The 25,533-nt window shown below is 36.8% G+C and overlaps 1 protein-coding gene across 4 annotated transcripts in view; it reads right to left on the reverse strand.

Moving 5' to 3' along the window:
* HNF4G (hepatocyte nuclear factor 4 gamma) overlaps nucleotides 1-25,533 on the reverse strand; it is a 61,097-nt gene that overhangs the window by 21,738 nt on the left and 13,826 nt on the right. The window contains exon 1 of one of the 4 annotated variants that reach the window (XM_056332689.1): nucleotides 12,602-12,675. The exons of the other annotated variants lie outside the window; for them this stretch is intronic. The gene's annotated coding sequence lies outside the window, so the exon portion shown is untranslated. Of the gene's footprint in view, nucleotides 1-12,601; nucleotides 12,676-25,533 lie in introns of those variants that run through there. 4 annotated transcript variants of the gene reach the window in all.

Below are 25,533 nucleotides of genomic sequence, written 5' to 3' on the forward strand. Positions count from 1 at the left end.
TGGAAATTTTATAACATATTTAAGTTTATGAGTGAAATGTTAAAATATTTCATGCCTGCAATCATGGAAGAAATTATCCTCAGAAAGTATCATTTCACAGTACTGGAAGTGTACAAAGTTTCACTGTCTTTAACCATAGCTAATATTTTTTTTCTTAAAGAACCACACTAAATAAAGAGTGATGAAAAGCTATTTGAAGACAGCCCATATTTGGTTAGGAAATCACAGTAGTTTCATCATCAGATGGAATAATTTTATACCACTGATGGCTCAGTTTGAGAAGTTACTTCAGTAGCAGAATTTGTTGTATTTGCTACAATATTTTTTTGTATTTGTATAGTAGTTGTTACAAAACTAGTTACTAGTTACATAACAATGATACTTAATATACAAACGGTTACATTTTAACTAGAATTATCTTTTGAACCTTAGTGCCTATGTTTCGATAAGATTTTCTATAAATAATCTCTGGCTTTCTCATACCAAAATTGTATGCTGCACAAATACAAACATATCTAAGGCTATCTGAGTTTTATTTCAAAAATTCTGGCATATGAGTAAATTTAAAATACGAGAATGAATGTAAGATGGAAGATATCATGTATGACATGATCAAATCCTGTTATTCCATCTGCTGTTAGCAGAACTTCTTTAGCACTGCCAAAACAGGCCCCTCAGTGACTACTAAAGAGAGGGAATGAATTGACCCTTCATACATCTGTCATATGAAAACTCATTTCAATTGATTTTTTAATATGGAAAAGTGTATACTATAGGAAAGATGTTCTTTATACTATTTTTTTCATGTTTTGCTAAGGAAACTTCTTACAGTCAAGTGTTATATTCCTAAAAAGCTGCTTTCAGGGGGATTTATAGCATCATGAAGTAAAATTATACTAAATGACTACTGTAAAATACTAATACGTTGTCTTTCTGCCTTAGGTGGATCAGAATGCATTTCTGGAATTAAGAGCAGTTGAGGGAAGAAGCCAATGATGGTCAGCTTTTGGTTGTATGTCAGTCCAAGATTTATAATATTCACTAGTATTCAGATCCCCACAAAGCAAATATTTTTTCATATTGAACACCTGCATGGTTTTTCAAATTCTGAACAACCTTCCAGCTTGTAGTATGAGAGATTCTTTCAAATTCTAAGTCATCTACTACTGACAGCCAAGAAATATTAGTGTTAGGTAAACAGGAGTTTTTAAATTGTATAATTAGTCAAACTGCAAAACACTCCTTTGAGACATGATACTTTAAACTTGAGTGAGAAATGATTTTTCAAAATAAATTTTGCAGTAATTGTGAAAAAAGAGAAAGCTACACAGTAATGGTTTTTTTCATGTTGTTTTGTTCAGTTTTTTCTTTAAATCTGATGACCTCACAATCACATACAGAAAGCATTCCTATCTTATCTCTAAGACTATTAACTCTGTTAATTGTACAGCTCTCCACATTAAATGTAATCATTCTTTCTGATTGTGGCATAAAATAGAACACAAGCTAATGAAATCAAGGTTATTTCCATAAAAGTCTTCCTGAAAATAAAAACAAATCTCAAATTATTATTGCTACTGAAAACAGTTTTGGTTTGGGTTTTGGTTTTTAGCTTTTGGGGGGTGAGGTGGTGGCATTTGTTTTCGTATTTTATAAGCAGCAATATGTTCTTTTATCATTCCAGCTTAACAAGAAACATGGGTCCCCAGAAGAAAGCCTTCATTTAAAGGTTGTTTTTGGGGGTTTTTTTTCTTATTTCCTATGTCTTGTGAGCAAGGAACACATCCTCACAGTATTTCTTGTTTTGCAGGTACAGTGTGTTGTGGTGGACATAGATGGGAGGCATCCTATTTTTGTCAGTAAGCTGGCATATTTATCCAGTATGCTGATAAAACACACATTTTGATATGTCTCCCCTCCCATTTGCTGGCACACACACTGCAAGATATACATGGAGTCTGTACTAACCAACCCTAATGAAACCATTCGATCTGAGCCAGAACATCTCCTTACTACTGTAAAAACAAAGATCTCCAAGTGACAGTTTACATGCCAAAAGCTTACTACCTGGGAAGCAGGACACAAGTTTGTGCACACCAGTGGGGAATCTCATTTTTGGCTGAAAAAAACCCCACACATCCATGTAATACCAGAAAGTGTGTCCCCCTCCTGTAACACCTTCAGTGCCAGGGAGAACAATGCCAGTCACTGCCACATCAGCTCTGCTGCCACTCACCCCCAAGTATTTCACAAATGGTCCATGAGTAAGGACTGAGTAATTTTAAAGGATTTTTCAGAACAATTTGTGAATCATGACAGTAAATGCACAGCACAACTGCTTCCAGTAAGATGATCAAAGGCACCATCTCATATGCACTTCTCAAACTCTGCATCAACTATCAGCTTTACTGAGTAAATTTATGGCACTTAGATGCTTTTGTGCTTTTTCACTTTGCATCTTCCTTTTGACTTTATGCCCAAAAATATAGCGGTTAAATAAAACACTAGGAAAGCAAAGCCAGTACCAGAATTGAATAACAGGTTTTCACGCCACGCTTATTAGGAAATGTGGCAACATTATCTGCAATAAATCATGCCCAGGGAAATGTAAGTAAAAATCTTTGAGGGAAATCTAGGTTAAGCCTCTTTCCATTACACACATTTTTGACACTTAGACCACCCCAGGCATTCTATAAAAATGAGATTCTTGCACATACTGAATCTGCCTCTTTTTTTATTTGAATTAGTGATTCATTATGTTGTGCTCCACCATATCATATGGCAAAAATACACAGCTTTCTAATAAGTTATGTTGAGGGTTGTTTTTTCTTTTTCTTTTTTTCATTTTGGTGTAACAGGGAACAGACCATTATTGCAAAATCTGAATTATCTTTATTTTTATGCTTTTGGCTTCATAAAGAATCTGACTTTTGGAACACCCAGCTACAACTTCAACAGCCATAAATATGAACAAACACAGAAAACAAAGAACATGAATGGCTTCTGACTTGTCAAACACTATGGACCCACCCTATTTAGCACATTTTTCAAGCTGGAAATAATCCCAAAATAGTTATAAGGATGCCAATGAGTAGTCTACATAGAGTTTCCAAGCTGGCTAAGAGATTTAATACTCTAAATTCTATGAAGTGCAATTTACAATTTTAATCTCGCATCCACTACTGTCTTTGCCCTGTCTGTACTTGAGGGGAAATATCAAAGGATTATGAAAGCTCTAAAATATTTTGAGCCTGAAAAACAGTTGCTGCAGGATAATTCTCAAGATAATTTACACTGGCTGAGGGTATAGCCCACTTTCAGATCTTCCCTCCCTATTCTAAATATCATTCTCTGCAGCTTATTCTAAAAGGATAAATGATTTATTCACTTTATATACCACACTGTCATTGAAGGGATATGGTACTAGCTACTAGCAACAGTAATATAACAGTGTCATATGCAAAGGGAAGATGTTACGTCCACTACTTAGGGTCAAGGTAAACAAAACTATCTGGTTTATCTGATTTTATTTATCACTTACACATGCGAACATACATCAGTGAGCGCCTTGGGTAGCATCTCACAAAGTAGAAGACACATCCCAGTTCGCAAACCCTTAGTTGTGCTCTCTCTTCAACAGAAAGGTGTGTCTGGAGGATGATTTTCATATTGAGTTCACCTAAAATCTGCGCAGATCAAAATTATTAAGGTAATATCTTCTGCATTTTCCAGATGTCCTGTGCTTTCTGTCAATGGTTTACTGAAGCCAGTGCTCTGTCTGCGTGTGGTGGTCCTGCAGCTGTGCTCTCCAGCCCTTAATTACCTACCAGACTCAGGAAGATTTTTGCTATTGTTATTATTTCACTTTTTTATTATTCTCATGTTGCAGTGAATTTCTTCAAGTAAGGAGAGTCGGATTACACCTATAACAACTGTATGTCAGCAGCTAATAATTTAAAAACTTTCTTCTGAGATTTCTCAGCCTTCAACTTGGCACAGGACAGCCTTTCAGCAAATAATACCGTTGTAGGTAGTAGTAAAAGTAGTAGGAAACAGTCCAGAAAAAAACACCTTATAGCCAAGGGGTCATACAGGGACCATTGCGTGTAGGCCACCGTGAATCGTCAACAGGTAGCTGAGGAGAGCAGTCTGTCCAGGTGAGGAAAGCGTCAAGGCCGTGGCGGTGCCTGCTGAAGAAGCACATTTCTAAAGGAAGATTTAGAGGGATAGCTAATGATGAAGTGGAGCCCTGGTGACAGTCAGTCAAAAAGAAGGCAGGGGGGTGACCTTGCTGTCTACAGCTTCCTGAGGAGTGGAAGTGGAGAGAAAGGGAGGTGCTTGATCTCCCTGGTATCCAGTGATAGGGCGCATGGTAATGGTTCAAATCTGCATCAGGGTAGATTTAGACTGGAAGTTAGGAAGAACTTCTTCTCCAAGAGGGCAGTCAAACACTGGAACAGGCTTTCTAGGGAGGTGGTCAATGCTCCAAGCCTGTCAGTGTTTAAAAGGCATGTGGACAATGCCCTTAAAAACAGGCTTTAACTTGGTCAGCCTGAACTGGTCGGGCAGTTGGACTAGATGATCACTGTAGGTCCCTTCCAAGTGAAATATCCTGTTCTATGCTATTCTATTGTACTCTGTTCTATTTTAGCCTATTCAGTCAGAACATTGTATGCCAAGTACAGGGGTTAGGAGGTAAAAACTGAGGATGCAGAGTAGTTATATTCCTTTATCTACCTGTTACAGGAGGCTATCCACAGTAGACTGCAACATATGTAGGTATCAAATGTTATGCAGATTTAAAATCTTGGTTTATATATATACATATGTATATGTGTATGTATGTGTATATGATGTATATTTGTACACGTAGGAATGTATTTTCAGTGTTATTGTGACAGCTAGATTTGCCTCCTGAATTATTATTGAGTATGCCTACAAAAAATGGATTTGTCCCTCCTACATACTGGACCCCAGTAATTCTCGACATTGTATTGTCCATGTGCAGATTCTCTCCAAAAACTAGTAGTAAATCTTTATTTTGCCACTTCAATCCATTCATGTGCTTGCTTTGTGCCCACATTAACAGTAAATTTGCTAACCCTATCTGGGGTTAGCAGGCACTATTAGAAAATTGTGCATTTTCATGGGGAGGAAGGATAAAAAATAGGATACTTTTGCTTCTTTACATAGCAACAGATAACGTTTACTCTTAGGTATACTATTTGCTATTAAGTAGACTTTAGTATTTAAGATTTCTATTTTAACTTAATATTCTTTAGTTCATTTTATTTCTGAAAACTCAAAATAGTCATGAAGTGTTGCCAGTTTAGAGGGCTTAAAGATTTTTGTAGCATAGATTTTTGTGGTGAGATTTGCTGAGGTACAGTTAAATGGCTGGAGTCTCTTGTTAATTATTTGCTTAAATCAGGTAACTTATTATTTTCTGGTACAGAAAAATTAATCAGACACTTGTCCTGGACAGCAGAATGAAATGGGAGGAAAAGAGGAAAGAGTTCAGGAGTAAGATAAAACCAAACTATCGTGATATTGATAAGCAAGACTAAACACTCTGGTTCAATCATCCTCAGGTGTTTAGTAATTTCTTAATAAGCCTCCTTGGCAGGTTTTTATGCCAGCTTCCTTCTAAAAAATGTTTTATATAGCCAGTTAGATAAATTTTACTTACAATTTATCTACATTTATCTTGAGAAATACCATCTAATAAGATATTTTTTTTCCACATATGAACAGCCTTGCCTTTGTCATACACAATAAAAAGAGTCCAAAAAAAGGTTAACCAGTATGAAGGCAAGTTTTGTTTGGGTTTTTTTTCAGCTTGCCTACAATTTTCTTTTCTGTGTGAATTAATCACAGCAAGTCTTCTAATTGCTATAGCCTATCCTCTGCTGAATTAGTTATGTATTCTACATAATGCTTCAAAACAAACTCAGTACACTTCTGCCCACGCTAGTGACTATATAACTCTTGGTTCTACGTAAAAGGCTACTTAAATACCTGAATAGTCAGGCAAGTCCCATTATATTCAGTTACTCTATCTAAAATTAAAATTTTTAACTAGCCTAAACTGACTCATCACATTCCTGCAGAAAGAACGTTGTGTCAACACACTTTGACTTAACTCTTCCAAGACACTAGCATGGTTATGCTTAGCTTGACAACTTCTTTCATTTTTATTTTTATGAAAATCAGTTAATGAGAAGTTCAGAGCATGTTGACTATGAGTTTAAACTGAATGTATGACAAAGGGACAGAAAATTCAAAATACTACCCAAATAAAGGAACAACACACAACCATAAAGGCATATATTCTGTTTCAATGGTATTCTGGATTAGCTCTTAAAACTATCGTGCATGTAAAATGCTCTGCTTTTCAAAGGCATACTTTTCCCTCTGAGAACAATAAGTTATGATGGGATTGAGTACTGCTGAAAATACAGCTTGTAAAGCATCTCAAGACCAACAATCCAAAGTTTCTAGAATCCTAAATTGGGCCAAGGAAACAATTACACTAGGTCATAAACAAAGATATTTCACATTAAAATTGTTACATTATTTTTCTTAAGAGAACAAAGTAATTAATGGTTTCAGCAAGAATGAAATAACAGCAGCATCTCCTTGAAAATACACACAACAGGGCTGTCCTAAGAATCAGGGCGGCCCTGGACACTTGATATCTTTATGGATAGAGGCATCCTCATTGTAAGCGCAGTAAATTCAGATCCCAGTGCACATAAAACAGAATCCTCTGGAGAATGAGTTTAAATCTATTTTTCCCTGTACACATACAGATCCACTCTGCAATTGGCCAGTGGTTATCTCTTAATTTTAACACATGCTAGGTGTGTGCCCAGGTAGGAATAAAACATTAACTACTGAGACTTCTAAGAAATACAGATATATCTACTCCCACAGATTTTTTAAGAGTGTTTTTAATAAGCTCAAAATCAGTAAAAGTCCCATTTAAAAGCTGATGATAAATATTAGAAAAATAAAGTGGGCTGCATGTCTTTAATTAAGAAAGCCAGAGCACTGATTAAGCTCAGCAGGGAAAAACTCACTGGCATGGAAACTGTGAGAGATATGGTCCTGCAAATTTGTGCTTAGTGTCTATCATAAAAGCAGGTAAGAGGAAACTTTGAGAAATGGTTATAGGTGCAGTTATGAGTAAAACCACAATGCAAATCATCAAGATGCAGTCTGAAAAGTTATATGTACCTGCAATAATGCAGGTTACATGATCTACCTTAAATATTATAGATAACAGTTGTGTCTGGGTGGGTTTTCTGGACATCAGTAATACTCATGTGGCCATATTCCTTGGGTTTAATGCATTGATGTAGGTAGGCTCCATCATTTTATCTGAGAAGTCTGCAGTCGGTTTCCCCATATCTGTGAGAGAAGGACAAACTATATTCCCCTTTTTAAGAAGAAAGAACTGAGGCAAAGGACAACTGAAAATAGTGTTTATGACACTTGAGTCCACGTGTCCACAATATAGTCACTTGCATGCAAACTGGATGTCTAACTGCCTTTGTATATAATCATCAGAAACAGGAACATCTAAACAAATCAATCAAACCTACCTTTAACAGTAGGTTGAACTGAATCACCTCTCAGAACACCCATTTCTTCCCACTGGTTGTCTAATCAAAGTGCTCACACAAATGCAACAGACACTTAGAGTTAGTTGAGGTGAATCCACACAAATGACTCCCCAAAATCTGAGAAGGCAGCTGAAGGTGGAAACCCTGGCTGGAGACCCACCTCCTGCACTATCCAACCAGGCACTTTCTCAAAACTGAAAGTATAGCATATAGCCCACCTGCTATGGGTTATGAATGCCAGAAAAAAAGCAAAACAAAACCCAAACAAAAACCACCCAAACAAAAATCCCCACCCAACCCTTTAATCACATTTTAAAACAAATTCAAAATATTGTTAAACTCCTCGTTCACATAATGAATGTTTGCTCCAAATTAAGATACGTTTCAGAGGGCCTGAGCTTCAGGAAGAAAGTCAGCCAACTTAACAACAATGGCCAAGTGTGCAAGCATACAATGATGGACACTATACCAAATGAGGATTAACAGAATCAGACCCAGGTATCTCTGCATTTGATAAAAATTGAGATACAAGCAATATAATCAAAAAATAAGCTAGGTGAAGAACATTCCTCACAATGGAAAGCAAGAAAGGAAATGTTAAGTTAGAATACCTAAATGTGGGACAACTGTCCTGCATGGTCTTGCCTACAGTCCCGGTTTGTGAATGTATACCCAAGATCCCAGTGACCAGAAGACAGGCTTCTATAATTTCCTTTGGAAGGTACACCAAGCACACAGCCTCTGAGGCCAACTGATACCTCCTCTGGCCTGGGGAACCAGAAATACAAGGTATGTGGAGGACACAGGTCTCTTTGACACTTTACTGGGACACTGTTCAGGTGCATCTCCTGGGGCCAAGACTGTGATGCATTTACCCTTACTTATCTTACATGTAGATATGGCTGCAGGAACAGTGTTCCACTCCAAGTTAAGCTGCCTCATCAAAGCTACACTCTATGCTGAAAAAAAGGAGAAATCACAACTACTCTGTTAAATTTATCTCAGGAGACACAGAAAAGCTGTTGCTCTCCAAGGTTTTGGTGATTTTTCAAAACAATGCAGTAAAGATACACATCTTTTAATCTGATTAAGGAGAAAAAGCAGCTGTAAACTGTACTCTGTACTGATTAAATGCCCTGACAATACCTAAAACTGATTCATCTTCCAGATAACATTGCTTTAATTAGACACGTGAGTGCTGACAGTCCCCTTTCGATTGGTAAGTTCTGTAAACACATCAACATTTAAAACACATTAGTATTTGAATACCCCTAGCTGATTTGTGAGAATGGCAGAAGCAACTTCCTGGGAAAACTTAAGTCTTTCAACTTCCAAAAAGAAGTAAAATCACAGTAGAAAAAAATGTCCTAATCAGAAAGAACTGCAGAACAAATTTCTTTAGGAATCAGGAAGGCTGAGTTGGTAGCAGTGGTGTGCGAGAAAACAATGACTTCACTTAGGTGATGAAAAGGTCACTTACTGGGTGTATCCTAACCATTTATGTTAAGGTTTTATTACAGATACAATAAATTAGTCATTTGAAAACTTCCAGAATCTGCAGGTGAGTGGAAAAAATAGGGGTAACAGGATTTTCTTTTTTAGGTAATGTAAGGTCTACAGTTGAAGGCACTGTTGTAGTAGACTTACACCAAGCAACAACACAATTGCTGCACTGAAGAGAATATCAGTGTTGGCTATTTGAAGTGGAAGTCCTGCTTGGTCTAATAAAGATGTGATTTCTTGCTAAAACTTGGCCTTGCCTGGGCATTTGAGTAAGTAAAACTAAAACACCGAAATTTCTTTGTTACACTTTTTTTGACATATAATAAATATTAGGGGTAGGAAACACAGCAAGTATTTTCTAATGGAAGACTGTGACTTGTCTCACTGAATCTGCACAGCATTCTTAGGGAAAAAAAAGGAAAACCCAAACCTACAGCAACAGGTTGCTGTTGTCTTGGAAGGAACAGTTAAAAAAACAACCCGAAATCCAACTACTCCTAGGAAATGTGGCAGAAGTAATTACTTAGGCACGCCAAAGTCTTCAGAATCACTGAATACTAAAAAGACATGAAGACACAGTCTTTGTTGTAAGCTGGTTTATTTTACATAAATGAAGTTGTATTTTTCATTTGTTAGGAGAGAAAAGCAAAGACTCAGAACTGAAACAGGACACTGGGTGCTTTGCTAATTTCCTGAAGAGAAGACTGAAGAGAATTAAAATATTGAGCAGATTGTTGTGTTATATTGTTTTCCTGAAGAGACAGAAAAAAAGAAAAAAAAAAAAGAAAAATAAGAAAAAGAATTTGAAAAAACAGTACTGCCTTGATGTTATTTCTTAAAGGGCTCTGAATATAAAATCCAATCAAGAAAGATGAGATACAGAAGTGAACTAAAAGGCTGGGTGTTTGTATGATTCCCAGTCATCAGTTTTAGGAGTCCAAAAGGAAGAACTATATGAAATACCACTATGGGCATGAGGAATCCTGAATACATTCTTAATCCTTAATTCCACAAACCTCAGGAGATCAAGTTCAACATCCTCCTCACTGCACGTCAGATCAGGTTGCTAAGGGCTTTATCCAGTCATATCTTGAGATACTCTGAAGGATGGAGACTGCCTAACCTCTCTGGGCATCCTCTTCCTCACTGGCCCTGGTTCCCCCTGACTCTGAGAGCCAGGATTTTTCTCCTTACATCCAGTCTGAAATTCTCTTGTTTCAACTTATGTCCATAGTCTCTTGTCCTCCTACCTGTGCCACAGTGAAAAGCCTGACTCCATCTTTTCACAAACTGCCTTGAAGTACCAGATGCTGTTGTGAGGCCCTCTTCCCCAAAGCCATCTCATGTCCAGGCTGAAACAGTTCTGTCTGCTAGCTTCTCCTCAGCCAGGCAGGTGTTCCAGCCCCTGACCATCTTGGTGGCCCTCCACTGAACTTCTTCCAGTTTATCCATGTCTTTCCTTGAAGAAAGAAAGGGGCAGGGGACGGGGAGGGGGCAAAACTGTATGCACTGGTTTAGATGCTATCTAAAAAGTGCTGAGTAAAAAGGAATAATCAATTCCCTTGATCCTGCTAATATAGCCCAGGATGCTGTTGGCCCTCTGCTCCTGGTACACATCACTGGCTCAAGCTCCACTCACTGTCTACCAACACCCCTTGCTTCCTCTCAGCAGGACTTCTCTCCGGCCAGTCCCCTAATTCTCACCCCAATACGGGATTGTTCCTCAATTGTCCCCCAGTTTCTCAATTCTCAATTGAATTTTTATTCTCTAAAAATCACAATACTTTTCTAGCCTCCCCTGGCTAAATTACTACCACATTCTCCATTTCTGAGATATATACGTAAGTTAAATTACCACAATGGACTCGGTTTGAAAAGATTGACTTAGCTGTCTCAAACAGTTCTAATTAAAATACTGCCATATCTGTTCACTTAGCCAGAATAAGGAGCCAGCCAGTCACTTCTACCAGTACTTCTGGACACATTTCATAGAGCCAGCAGAACTCATCTACACCTCCTGCTATCTGTCATTCATCTGACAGTGAATGGTATTTCTGCTTCCATCTGCACGGGTAGAGGGGGGAGTTAAAAGCTGTCATTACAGCTGGAATTAAGGAGCACTAATGGCTTGCCAGCCATGTTCAGGGCAGAAGAATGTAGATCTTACAGAAGACTAAAAGGAGTTGGTTTGCCCATCTCAGGGAAGTGAAAAGTGAGAGGGAGTTTATTCCACAAATAAATCATGCACAGTAAACAGCAGCATAGAGGGAAAAATTATTTAGACAATAAAACAACGCTGCTGTAAGAGCAAAGGCATAAATTTGAGGCTGGCAAGTGGAAATTTTCTAAACACGGCAGGGTCATGGCACTGTAACAAACCTCCGTTTAGGTAGTAGGGGCAAGGCGCCTAACTTTTTAAGACATGGAGAGAAATTTATCAAAGGTATTATATGGGTTGGTGACATCAGCCAAGTTGATGACTCAAGAGATCTCTTCTAGTCTTATATTGCTGAATATTTTGCATCACAATTTTTTTTTTTAAAAGTGGTCAGTGAACAATATCAAGTATGTTATTCTAATTATGAATTAAACAAATATAAATGACAGAAAGTTAACCTTAGTGCAATAAGCAATTAACAGAATTATGCTGTGACTGCAGCTGATACATAATTAACAACTGCTGCAAGTGATGTTATCCATCTAATTTGCTCAGATTAGAGTAGCATTATTCTTAGGCATGTTTAGCAAGTTCTGCAGTAATGTGCACTTGAGTGAAGTGCTCTTTACTAACGTGTTGAAATTCACAGAGCTGTTATTAGAATTGCAAATAAGATATACACCAGCATTATTTCCTCTGCCCATCATTTTCTCTTCGTTGGAACTACCCTTGACAGAAAATCAAATTGTAACAAGTCCAAAGGATGTTTGCACAAATCAAGTAAAAGTGGTGTTATATAATTAAACAGGGAAAACGTGCAAAAAATCATCCTGATGAACCAAGTGGGACTGAATTCAAAACACGTGAGTTGCTGCTGAACAAGAATCATGGAGCTTACTGGGGGACAGCGAAAAGTATTCATGGTAGAATTCACTTAAGAAAGTGTTAAGGGGAAAAATATTTTTTGAAGTATTGTGTGTTTAAGGCCCAGAACTGAAGAATATCTGATCATTCAAAGTCTAACAGAATCATTAGAAAAAATCATCATCTTTCAAGGACTGGGTCTTCAAGGTCAATACATATTGGAGTTGCAAAGTCCTTAATTGGCAATTCAAGCATATTAACTTAAAAAAGGAAGAACAAACTAGTGGTTCACAGGTGTTCTGTTCATCTTTCCCAGGATACTGGAAAATGTGGACAACTGGATAAAGTAGTAAGACATGATGAGGGCCCAACTGCCTGATAAGAAGCACACACATCCCTGGATGAACATAATGATATGATTTGGCAAAAGTCTTTGGGGTGCGTATACCTTCCACAAACCTACCACCAATTTCTCCAATTTCATGGGTATTTATGTGGTTTTCAGGAGCACATGATCTTTCCAACACTTGTGTCTCCAAATGGTCATCATTTTCTGAAAGAGTGGCATGTTGAAATAGGACAGCTAACGTTATAGTCTCCAGCAAGCAAGGAGATTAGTGAAACATGCAGCAAAACTTTACTTACATTCAAAAAAGTAAACAGACTACAGAAGCTTCAGTTCTCCATATACAGGTGAGGGAAGGCTGATTTCCTAGGCTATATTTCCATCCTCACCTTTAGGTAATACCTGCAGCCAATAAGAGTAAAAGAAATGCTAAGCTACCTGCAATGCAAATGAACTGTGCTCCTAAAGAATATTCTTATTTGGATTATAAAGGTTGAGAATACAGTGCTTTCACGCAAGGTACAAAGGCATTTCTGAAGATTAAGGAAACTTCAAGAAAATGCTTAAGTAATCAGACAATGTTGATGCCAGATTTTCTTTAACTTGTAGAATAAAAAAATCATAGAATTTATACAATACCTTGAAATACTGAAATCTGGAAGGATTACATACAGGCAATAAGAGAAAAAATGGTTTTTAAAACTGCAGAACTGTTGACATAGAAGCGTATGAATAAAAGATTCCCTGCTCTTTGGATGACACTAATGTTTAGGTACTGGGTAAACTACATAGTAAAACAGGATTTGTAGTAGAAAAGCCTACAAGAAAAGTAAGTTTAATTTGACTATGTGGAGAGGGTTTCAAGAAGGATAAAGGCATAAAGGAAACAAAGGGACATTCTGTAGTAACCTTGAGAACTACTTTATAACTTTTGCAGCCTCACTGACTTTTTTTGGGTGAGCTGCACTTTCAAATGCTAAACTTTAGCTGGACAGTTACTATCTTTTTTGTTTTATATATATTTATGTCAATGCTACCTAATAATTCTATTCATTCTTACCTATGTTAAGTCTGTACATTTATGAGTAACTCTTAAATACAAACAAAATATACACTGGTCATTCATAAAGTTCTGAAAGACAAATTTTCTTCTGCATCCCCAATGTATTTGCATGCTGTTAAGATCCAAATAAGAGCATGCCATTTTTAGGTTTTCCTATTAAAACAATAATATCCACTGACTTCAGCTAAGACAGCATTCTTTGGTTTGCTTTCTACTTTACTAGAAACCTTATGGGTCATACCTTGGTTTTTTTCCCTTGGAAGAAACTGACAACACAGAAAATCACTTCCAGACACCAGGGACGAAAGTAGCTCCCCTTATTTAGATACAACAGGACTTTAGTCAAGAACAGAGATTCTTACAGTCTAACTTGTAGGTCTGCTGAGGCACTACATTCTTTATTGATTTTGCAAACTGCAGTGCATGCAAAATAGAAAGCAGTAAAATTATTAGGCCATCACTACTTTCTGTCCTCAGAAGCAATACTGCTACACCAGCGTACCAGATTGATACCGGCAATATCAGAAATAAAAGTATTTTATTTAATAGTTAAAAATATATAATCCTTATCTGTGTATTTTCATATGTAGACCCTGGATCAGAAACACACAGTTTGGCTAATTGTGGAGGAAAAAAGCACTACTTGTAATGACACAGCCTCTCCCACTGGGGCCACTATAAAGGCACATTGAATTATCAGGTGTACTAAAGTGAGGATGAAGCCTGGAAATGGCTCTGTTCTTTAAGTCCCTCTGTGCTTCTCTCCCTATCCTCATTTATGTATGCAAGGTAAATTAGTCTCTCCATCATCCAAGATGAGGAAAAGTTGGAATTTCTATGAGAAGCACACAATTTTTTATACACCTCTTTTAGACTTAGATTTTCAGAACTCCCTTACACACCTAATCCTATAGCCATTAGTAAGGCAATAAAATGACATAAAATGAGCAAAGAGCAATAAAGTAATCATATCCCAGCATGTTTATTTAGTTGTGGTCCTTAATGACAGAGACCTTCGTACCAACTGATACCCGGAGCTGCTACTAATTCTCCTCTGTCTCAAATCCCTGGTTATCATTACTCTCAGGCTTATGTCCAGTCTTTTAAAGCCTGCTTCACACAAACTGTGAAAAAACAAAAATCACAGAAAGAAAGATTATTTTTATTAAGAAGAACAAAAGCACTTTGCAAATTCAGCCCAAATCCATTCTCTTTTAGAGCAATACTGAAAGAGTTGAGTTAGAGAAGGCAGAATGGTGGAAGAAATGTACATCAGGTCTGCCTCACCAGACAGGTACCAGCTGTGCTTCTGCAGCCCGTGCTGTGACCCCACTGGATGTGAGTTAGGGGCAATGCAAAATTTGCATAGCTGCACTAAGGTTGTATTAAAGTGTGTTAATGTGTGCCTTTGCCTCTGAGTGTCCTGTCCAAATCAGGTACATTAAATGGCTGAAACATCAAACGGGTCTTGGTGGCTGTTCTTACTAGGCTGTACACATATGCTCTAGTGGTAAGAAAGGTATTTAAAATCTAAATATGTAATTGTGAATCTGATGGCAAATCAGACTTTCCTCAAAATACTTGAGACAAGCAGTCAAATTTAAGCTGTACTAACTGTATCATATTGTGATTATTTTTACAATCATTTCTATGTTGGCCTAAAACCTGTTCCTTCAAAATACCACCTTTTCAATTTCAAAAGCTTTAGTTACCTATTGAGTATTTAAGCAGAGTTTCCTCTGTCTTTACTCCACCATTTATATTATTTTCTAAGAAGCTTTAAGAAACATAATTCCCATGAGGGGACACTGATAATCTACATTGACATCTGATTAATGCAAAAAAGTGCAATTTGATCCAGTTGTTCATAATGGAGACCAAGAACATGCAGTTGTCCTTCAGGAGAACCGATCTGATTTAAAAACAGCCAATAACAATCTACTGAAAAATCCAGGGACCAACCACTGCCCGGTGATCAGTCACAGTCACAGTTACAGTCACCGCTAAAATATAGTAACTTACTTTCGGTTTGGGTATTTCTAGTTTCACCTTTCAACTGTCCGTGGTTGTTTGGTTTTTTACTTTTTGTGAAAAATAATACATTTGATTTTTTTTAGGGTTGCCTCTTTATGTCACATAAGATGTCGCAGTCACTTTACTTTCACCTCACCCATCTGCCGTGTATGTTCATCTCCTTCCCAATGTTTTTCTCTCTCTACTTTCCCTGTCCCACTTGCTCCTTTTTGTCAATCTCTTCTCTCTTTTTGTCATTTTGTTTAATTGATTCCCTACATATAAAAATCACTAAAAATAATTAAAATATATATATCATGAAGCCAACATGACTTTAGACTACTATTGAAATTAGAGAAAAACCTTCATGGAACCACTTGTCAGGATCAAAAAATCATAATGTTTCTGAACCTGGAAAGGCCACTGTTGGATTTCTTATTACATTGTACTAAAATACCAGCAGATTTTACTTTTTCTTCTCTTAAACCTTCCTAACAGATGTTTATAAAATAACTGTGAGGGCAGTTATGCATTTCCTGTGACAATGTGAACAGGATTGGTCTTCAAATCCTTTCCTTTTTAGTCTGAAAAAATTATTTTGTATTTTCTTTTAAATAATTGGGGGGATATGTGTGTGTGTGTGTGTGTGTGTGTGTGTGTGTGTAAATTAGTGTAAATTACATTTCCCTTGCTGCATGATACACCTGTTTCATTGCTTGTTCTTCTCTTGCTCTCTCCATCTTCTCCAGACTTTTCCAGAGTTAGTCTTTTGTCAGAGAGATTGTTTTTACTGCAGATTTCAGCAGTGCTTTGTTCCTCTACTGCGAGCTCTGGGAACCTGTTCTCCTTTAAACTGGGATGAGCTGTACAAATGTGGAAGCCAAACCATAAACCAGCAACTTACGGTTAGTTAGCTTAGAATAAATAAATAGTGTGACACAGATAATATGATATGTTGCATTAATATTGTAAGCAAAACATACAACAGGTTATGCTTGCACAAGCTAGTACATGCGATAGATGGAAAATGCATACAGCTTGGCAACATTCTTCAAATAGCATGCTCTAAATATTAAAGTTGGTCAAAAATGACTCTGAGGAAAGGATTCCCATTTTCATTTGAATTTTCAAGTGTCCAGACAGTACGCTATTGTGCAAAAAATGGCTTGCTGAAATAAAAACACAATAAAAAAGAACTATGTGTTGAATTATTTCTTGAGCTAGGATCCAAAGTAAAACACTGTGATAAATCACAGCATTTTGCTTCAAAGCAGGGGAGAACAAAACATGGACAGATAGAGGGGAAAAAAGTGAAGAAAAAAATAATGGAAGAAAACCAAAACAAAACATTGCTCCTTTCAGGATGATTGAATTTTGTTTAATCCATATTTTACTCTCTGCTACATAATTTTACGCTCTTGACAAAGTGTCAGGCAATTGGAAGAGGGTTGGAAAAACATATGCAGCTTTTTGTCAGCTTTATGCCTCCCTAAATTTAGAAGACTTTTCTGAATAAAGAAACTAAAAATAAATCAGGAAAGAGTGTCAATAATGGGGTCTGAATTATCCAGCAATAAAAAAACCTGAAAACATTTTTTATATATTTAAATAGAATTTTCATAACATAAATAGTGGCAACGAGACTTGACTGGCAATGAAAAAAAAGTGATTTGTAGCTGACTTACACAGATGACCTTTTAAAAAAAAAATTACACTGCCTATATATACTGTGCCTTATTTGCTTACATGTTAAACTATTTTAAGAACTCAGTTAAAATGTGGCCAACATGTACTTTACCTAATCTTAATAGCAAAAGCTGGCACTGAAGTCTTGGATAAGCAAATATATTCACATTAATATTTACAGTTTTAGTTTCTAGAATGAAAATCAATGCCAATTTACCTGGAAACTGTAAATAAATTAACAAAATATGCAGAAAAATGAATGCCTACAGATTTATTTTACAACTTTATTCTTATCACACATACATAGTGTGCTTATGTGTATATAAAGAGATAGAAAGTTATGCAGTTTGCCTTACGGACAAGATTATGGTAGAATCATGTTTAAATACAATACAATTATCTTTAAGGAAATGTGCTAAAAAGTTAAAAAGTTGAAAAATATAAATTTATATATATATGACAGATTTAAGTCCGGATTTTGTAAGAAGAAAACTTCCAGAATTCTGTAAACTTTCACCATACTAATCCTTTGGTCATTAGAGTAACATCATCAGGGAGACCTGATAAAAATGATAACTACTACACTAAGTAAAAAATGTGTGTATGTGTATATATATACATATTTGAGTGTATATATATGTATATATATACAAATAGTACATACAAATTTTCTGAAAATGCATCCTCAAAATAATGGCAGTGAAAAATGAATAAAAAAGAGGGAGTAATTTGGTTCTCAAAATCAAGAAAATGTTAGTCAATCCAAATATGAAAAATTATTAATCAAAGTTAAAAAAAGTCCTTTAAAACTTGAGTGAAGTAATTTTTTTTCTAACTAGCTCCAGCAATAGACACATATTGAACCCAGGTTCATATTTACATCCGTTTCTGCCAACTCTTTACCTCTCCACTATGAAATAACATATTAGGTCCAGAGTTGTAGCACAGTGCAGCCCACCTGCCCAGTCAGCCAACAATATTAATCTTTTTTCTCTTTGGGAAGTTGTAACCAGTGAGGAGCAGAATGACCAACCAGCTTTTTTACAACCTCTGGATGAGATAAATCGTGTCTCACCTTACAAGCTACTCAAGACCCTGAAATTTTTCATTCTGTTACCCTTTCATGTCAGTTCTCTTATTCTTTTCAATATTACTGGGCTTGTATTTTCCTATGTTAATGAACACAGACTTATATCACTCACTCTGTCATGTTCATCAGTGAAACCATTGCTTCTCAGAGCTATGTAAAAGCAAACGGTATTAATTGTGCCAGAAGTGTTAGCAGACTAATGTTTTATCAAGCCACTGTTCTTGATTTTCCAACATATCTGCATTAAGCTAAACAAATACAATCAGACAATAAACTTCCAATATTTAACTGAATGTAGTCATAGAGTACACCACTCAGTAACCAAAACCACACACAAAACGTGCAATTGCAAAGCAGCACTACATCTGAAACAGCAACATGTGTTGTCTCCTAAATGGAACTAAGGGAAAAAGGACACAATCCCATTCAGTCTTTAAAAAAGGTATAACATTCAGGATATTTTGTTCAAACAAGCCTGTGAGTAAAGCTATCTAAAACTTTTAGTAAAAAGCAGAATTAGAAAAGACAAATTTGAGTCTAGAAATAAAGTGAATCTAGAAATAGAAGCTTGCATGAGTCTGAGGATAATCTTCAGATGATGACTTGATGGCAAGTCTGATAAAAGATCATAAAATTTTAGACAGACAAAAAAGAAATTTTGCAGTTGTTTTATGCCATAAAAGGGAAAGTCTGTAAATGTTTTATGCCACAGAAATATTTACTAATGTCTTTATAGGCTGCCATGGATTTTAGTTGAAACAGTCCATTAATTATTGGAAGACATGGTATAGAAAATATTGTGCAAAGCAGTAGCTAGTCTTGAATTTAGATAAAATTTGAGATGAGACGATATGAGATGAGATGAGATGAGACAAACAGAAATGAGAAGAAACAGTGAGATATACCAGCCTACTGATGTTCTTTTCATAGAGGATGCTCTGTCCCCACCAGCTGTAAACACTTAAGATGGTGAGCAAGGAGATCTTAGACCTGCTTACAACTCATCTTCTCACGAAAACATTAATGGACACACTGAAATGAGAAGCACACACAAACTATGAACCAGCAGAAGATCAAGTACCCCCATAAAATGGAGCTGGAGAGATTTTTCAGAAGTATTCAGGCACCTTAAGATGCAAATACTGTAAGAGAACACATGGCTCTTGATAATGGCTGGCCTCATCCTGTTGGGAAAAAGCATACTGAAAAGCATGATTCTCAACTGAAAGAACAGAAGAAGGAAGGACAGGATTGCTGCTGTTCAAAAGAGGCTGAATAAGAACAGGTATCTTGTACAGCAACTTCTCCAAACCAAAGAGGATTCCTTTTTACACACTCACACATGTAGCCACAGTATTCATTGTACCACCATTCTCAGCAAGAAAGGGAACCAGCAACCACAAACATTTATAATGTTTTTGATTACCCTGTTCCTTTTTGCTGGCAGACAAGATGATGAATTTACAGACACCGTGCAGGATAGGTAGACTGTATTTCACTAGACATCTACTTGTATCTGTTGATGCGTGAACCTCTTTGAAAATCTGACCTCAGCCAGCCCTAAGTATTCCCTAGAGAAGTGTGATGGTAAGACTTCGTATTTGCTTGACTTCTTTTGCCTTGAGCTCATCAGTTGGCAATTAACTATAAATGATTAAGGCAATCATAAATGCTAGCAGGCAATTCTTAAGAGCTCAGTTCCAGGTGAAAATGAAATCTTTTAGGAAAATAAGATTTGGAAAGTACAAACATCAACTGAATAACCTGAAAATGCCTTTTTTTGTAGTAGACATCCTGAAAAAAGAGCCCAAGTTTGTTTTTCTGGGTTTTTTTTACTGCATGGATATGAATTTCATGGGCACTGTAAGCAGCTAAGGTGTCTAAAATACATGATAAAGTCTAATTTAAATGCTTCCAAAATAATTGAAATAACTGAAAAAACTTTAAATATTTGTAATTATTAATGAAACACATTTTTCTGCCAAATTGGTTTCCATGTATCTGAACTGCATGCAACTGTACCATCAGCCACTTTCTGCTAAGACAACACAGACAGTAGCAATTGAGAAAACACATTATACATAGCACTTAGTTCACCATGAAATTCTAGATGAGTTAATGATAGATAATGGCCTACAATTCGCGTGTGACTTATTGTAGCAAATCTCACTGATACAGCAATTCAAGCGCACTGCATCAAGGCTGCACTAAGTGTAATCGAATGGGCTTGCAGAAAAATCAGCAGAAATTACAAAACACTTAATAGAAAAGAAAGTGACATGCTTATAAGTCCCATGAACTCAGTGTTGTTTGACTGTTTTAACACATCTGTTTTATTAGGATTTCCAGCGCAGAGTTTGTGGATAAAAGAACTAAAGTGTCAGTGCTCATTAGTACCCTGCTCCTTACCCAAAGTTATTGAAATAGCTACAAAACCTGTCCAGTATCACTGTGATGGCTGCCATCTTGACTGACACTAAAATGACATGTAAAGGGTATCTTTGCAAGCTCCCTTTCAACTTTTTAAGTAGGTTAGCAGATCCACATCCAATACCTAAGATGCAGATGCATCCTAGATGTAGCCTGTGGCAGTAGGTCTACAGCAACAACAAACTTTGCAACCTCACAAATCAACGCCTTTCAAGAAGCCCTGATGAATATATTGAACAGAAATCCCAAGAATATCTGTTTCTCTGGACAAGTCTATGTGTGACTTCGTTAGCGATTTCCTTTCATTACGAAAGCTAACCTTAAACCTAATCTTAGCCCTACCCTTTGTTTTCTATCTATTAAACAATCATTAATCCAGGGAAAATCCTTCCATTTTAACCCATGATAGCATTGTTTCTTTAGGTGCCTTTTGACAAAATTTGCCCAAGGCTTTTTGGAAAATCTAACTATACTGTGGCAGTGTCAAATATCACAAGTAGAAAGCACTTCAAAGCTCCTGAGCCTGACATACCCCAGCTTTGCTACATGTTTTACTGGGATGATGTCTGGAAGGGCACCAGCCCCCTTGCTCCCCTCTCACTAGCTATGGCATTTGCTTGCTCTCTCGAGACAGGACAGAGACCAGGACACAGGGAGCACACAACACCGGGACATCCACTGAGGCACACCTACACCAGTAACATACCCTTTTCCCTATACCTAGTGACTCCTTGAAAGAATCGCAAGTTTATGCAGTGTGCACTCCCACTGCAAAAATTATTTTTATTAGAGATATAAACTATTTTTTATTCTCACTGAGCTCATACTGTACTTCTGAAGATTTCATCTGCAACCCTTTTCAGAAAAAGAAAATAAAAAATGGCATGGCATTTACCATCTTTTATGCTATTCTGGTCCTTTGATACAAGGGTATAGGGTGACAAAACAGACACAGACTGGCAAGACAGATTAGTAAATATGAATCAATCTGTCACAAAATAGTTGAAATAACAATAGCTTCAGATACCTTCCTACTTGTGAACAGCGTGAAAGTAAGGTCTGTTTTACTAGTACTATGTGCAAGAACCTAATGTGGAAAAGTTGAACAAATGAGGCAGAAAACTTTTAAGGTAGAGCAAGAAGAATCCTGGTTGCACATCTTCTGCCACCCTGCAGATGGGTCCCACACCACCACAGGAAACCACCTCGCTGCTGGTCACCCCCACAGCAGCCCAGCCACCTCTGGAGCCACCCGGCTCCAGATGGCAGCTGTCCTTCTGCAGCCACTGCCAAACAGACCAGTAATAATGGACTCACTTGAAAACAAAAAAATCCACTCTGTGATCAAAAAGCCACTGAAGTTCACGAATAATAGATGCTGGAGCACAGCCAGTAGAAATGTAGCTCATCACTAAACAAAGTCTGCATTCATCTGTGGTGGAAGGTCCATTTTTTAAATGGTGCATATTATTTAATTTTTGTCATTTGGGATATTTAGGGAAATACTAAACCAAAGTGAAATAAAAATACACATGTAAAAGCCCAAACAGATACTAAAGAATTTGAAAGACATTTTGCTATGAAAAATATAAATAAAAAATTAGGAAACACATAATCAGGCAGAAAAGACATTGGAATAAGTTTTATCTTAAGAGATCTGGCAAAATTAGCCTATTTCCACAATAAAATATAGCCTGAGGCATTACCTTTATTTATTTTTCTCAACTATCTTTATTCACCTAATAGCACTACAAATCTGCCTGTGTAGATACAGAGATCTCATGTCATCATATTGCTCAAGTATATGCTGCTAATTAATAAACAGCAGATATAACAATTATCTAAAGCTGAATTACTGGTTTTACTTGATATTACCTGTCCATTGTCTTCAACAAAAATAAATAGGAGATACTGTTTCAGTGGAAATCTAAAGATTCAAGGCTTTTTGGACTCACTTTTAATAAATTACATGGAGTTTGATATAACATAGTTAATTCACAGACATAACAATGGGCCCTCTACAGAAATGTCAGCTTTCATAGCAATGGCCACCACTCAACAGGAAAAATGCAGTTTATCTAGATAAAGAGACTAAAACAGTTCAAACTACCTTATAAACAACAGCTCCCCTAAGAAAAGTGTGCATCAAAGTCTAACACCAATATACCATTTCTTCCAAGACCAGACATTATTTTCACCCAAAGAAAATTACCTGTAAGAGTACATCTAACAGTGCCCTCTGGTGAGAAGGTGCCCAAGGAATATGCTTTCGTTATAAGGGTAAAGAGGGAGATTTTTGTGGCAGGGCTGCTAAGTAATTCGGACAATTCCGCAAAATGAATTATGGTATCTCTATTCAAGACCAGCAATGAAGCAGTTAGGTGTTTTGAGATTAGAATTACTTCATGCAATGGGTTTATGCTCATTTTTTTAGATGCAGACTTGCATGAAGAAAGAGACAGTAGCCTTGACTAGGTGAAGATTTATGAGTGCTATAGACAGCATAGCTACTTTTATGGCTGAGAATGTAATAGATCCTAAGCAAACACTGATAAGTCCTCTATTCTTCTGAGAAGTATCCACCCACCAAGTGTCCTGACATTGGAAAGCCCCATAGTTTTGATAAGAATATAGACAAACTAACTGTAGAAAACAACTTCATTTCTTAAGGCAGTTGAAAACATTCATCAAATGTTTTGCAGGCAAGGGCTGTGTCTTCCTCCATTATTGGACAATGACCACTGCATTCTCAATCTCGCTGAAATGTGTAAATCTTACTGAAATATGTAAAATATATATGTATGTATATATACACACCCATAAATTCCATGTCTATATATCAGTATACATGCATGTGTATATATATATATACACATATAAACTCAAGTTAAAATATTAGAGAGACTTTGTCATTGGACGAAGAAGTAAAATTCTACGTTCAAAAGGTTTTATTGCCAAACACACCAGAAGGTACTTAATTAAAAAAAAACAGTTGAAACAAAGTTGTGGTGGTGGTTGAGGCCTGAAAATACCATTCTGGTCTGGTTTATTACCTGCTGTCTGGGGTGAAACCAAGAGTAGCTTTCCCAGGAACATCATGCTCCTTCATCTCTATCTCCTAGCCATCGCATCTGCTCTATCTCTGAAAGTACCATGGCAGTGATTTCTAACCTCCTCAGTGAAACCTGAACTTCAGCAGTGTTCTCATAAGGGTAGGAAGACTTAGGGACATTACCAAAGCTGTTTGTATCTATGATGTTTGTACTGCATAAGAATGAGAAAGTGAACTTAATGAAAATATTGCCCTAGTCAACTTACATATCTCTTATGACAATCATTCCTCTCACTCATATTAAATATGCCTCATCACCCTCTTGCTCTAACCATGGTGACTAATTAACTTCATGGTTTTCAAGGAAGGAACCTGGCAGTCCCACTTGGTTGTTTAACAAATAACCAGCTGTCCCCAGACAACTCAAAGGAGTCACTTCCAGCCAAGTTCCCTTGGGCCAGGTACAAACATCAAGCAGAAACCCACAGCAGCAAGTGGCAGCAAGAAGTGTGGGGGACAGGATCGGTAAAATGTCACCAGCAAATAAAAAAGCTGACTTTTACATTATTTTGCAATGTTTGGACAATTTATTATACCGAATGTGATGGCTACATCGGACATTGTAGGTCTTGATTATACTGTACAGCTCATCAGATTTATGTATTAGGCTCCTCTAATACCTTTACTTAACACCTTGCAACACGCAGCTATCAGCTTTCCCAAAACAGGAGCACTGGTACTTTCAAAGGAGGACAAGCTAATTAATTTTACACCAAAAAAATGGTGATATGTTGTAAACAGCAACAATAATTAAAATACTTTCAAAAAGTTGGAAGTTCTCCCCCCTTTGCAGAGCTTCACCCTGGCAAACAAGTGAATTGAGCAAACTCCATTTTTAAAAATCTAACCCGATTTTCCCAGAAAGCCCAATGTGGATAATGATACCAATTTGATTTATTTTGGCAAATAAAGAAGGGAAGGGGCTGTGAAAGTCAGATCTGTAGTAGAAATATTAACTTTCCTGATAATACTTAAGCAAGCACTAAAGATACTAGAGCAAAAGCTACCTTTTTATTATGGCAGCAAACAGCATTCAGCCTCATGAGGCCAACAAGCATCACTGTAATGTATGAAAAACAGAAATGGTTCAGGTCAGTTGAGGGTCTTCTCTGAACCTCAGGTGTAGGGTAAGTTAACAGTCAGCAAATTAAATTACTGGCTTTTAAACTTTCTCATGATATATTTTGTATAGTTACATAGATACTTGTAAATAGGGAAAGCTGCCAACATAAGACTTCATTCAGCAGGAAAACGGAGAGTGAAACTATTAGCGTAAGATGTCACCATTTGCTTATACAAGAGAATTAAGAACTCGAAACATTATGTTAAGCATTCCTCGCTGGTGAAGTAAGTGGTAGCTGAAAGTGCTAGGATGATAATGTGGTTATTTTCTGACACATTGATAATTTTGGTAGAGTGAAAAAAAATTATCCAGGGTAGTTGTAAACAATACTGCATGGGTGTCTAGTGGAAGTAACACAGACGTTTAAAAGCAAACAAATATGAAAAAGCACACTGCCGCAGAAAAACTGAAAATTAACAAAATGTGACAAATTTGTTAAAGTCCTTGTAAGTTCAAAGTCAATAAGATGTGACTGTAATGAACATTTTTTTGAGATACTAAAAGCAAGAATATAAAA

The sequence above is a fragment of the Falco biarmicus genome, chromosome 3, assembly GCF_023638135.1.
Source record: "Falco biarmicus isolate bFalBia1 chromosome 3, bFalBia1.pri, whole genome shotgun sequence".
Lineage (NCBI taxonomy): Eukaryota > Metazoa > Chordata > Aves > Falconiformes > Falconidae > Falco > Falco biarmicus.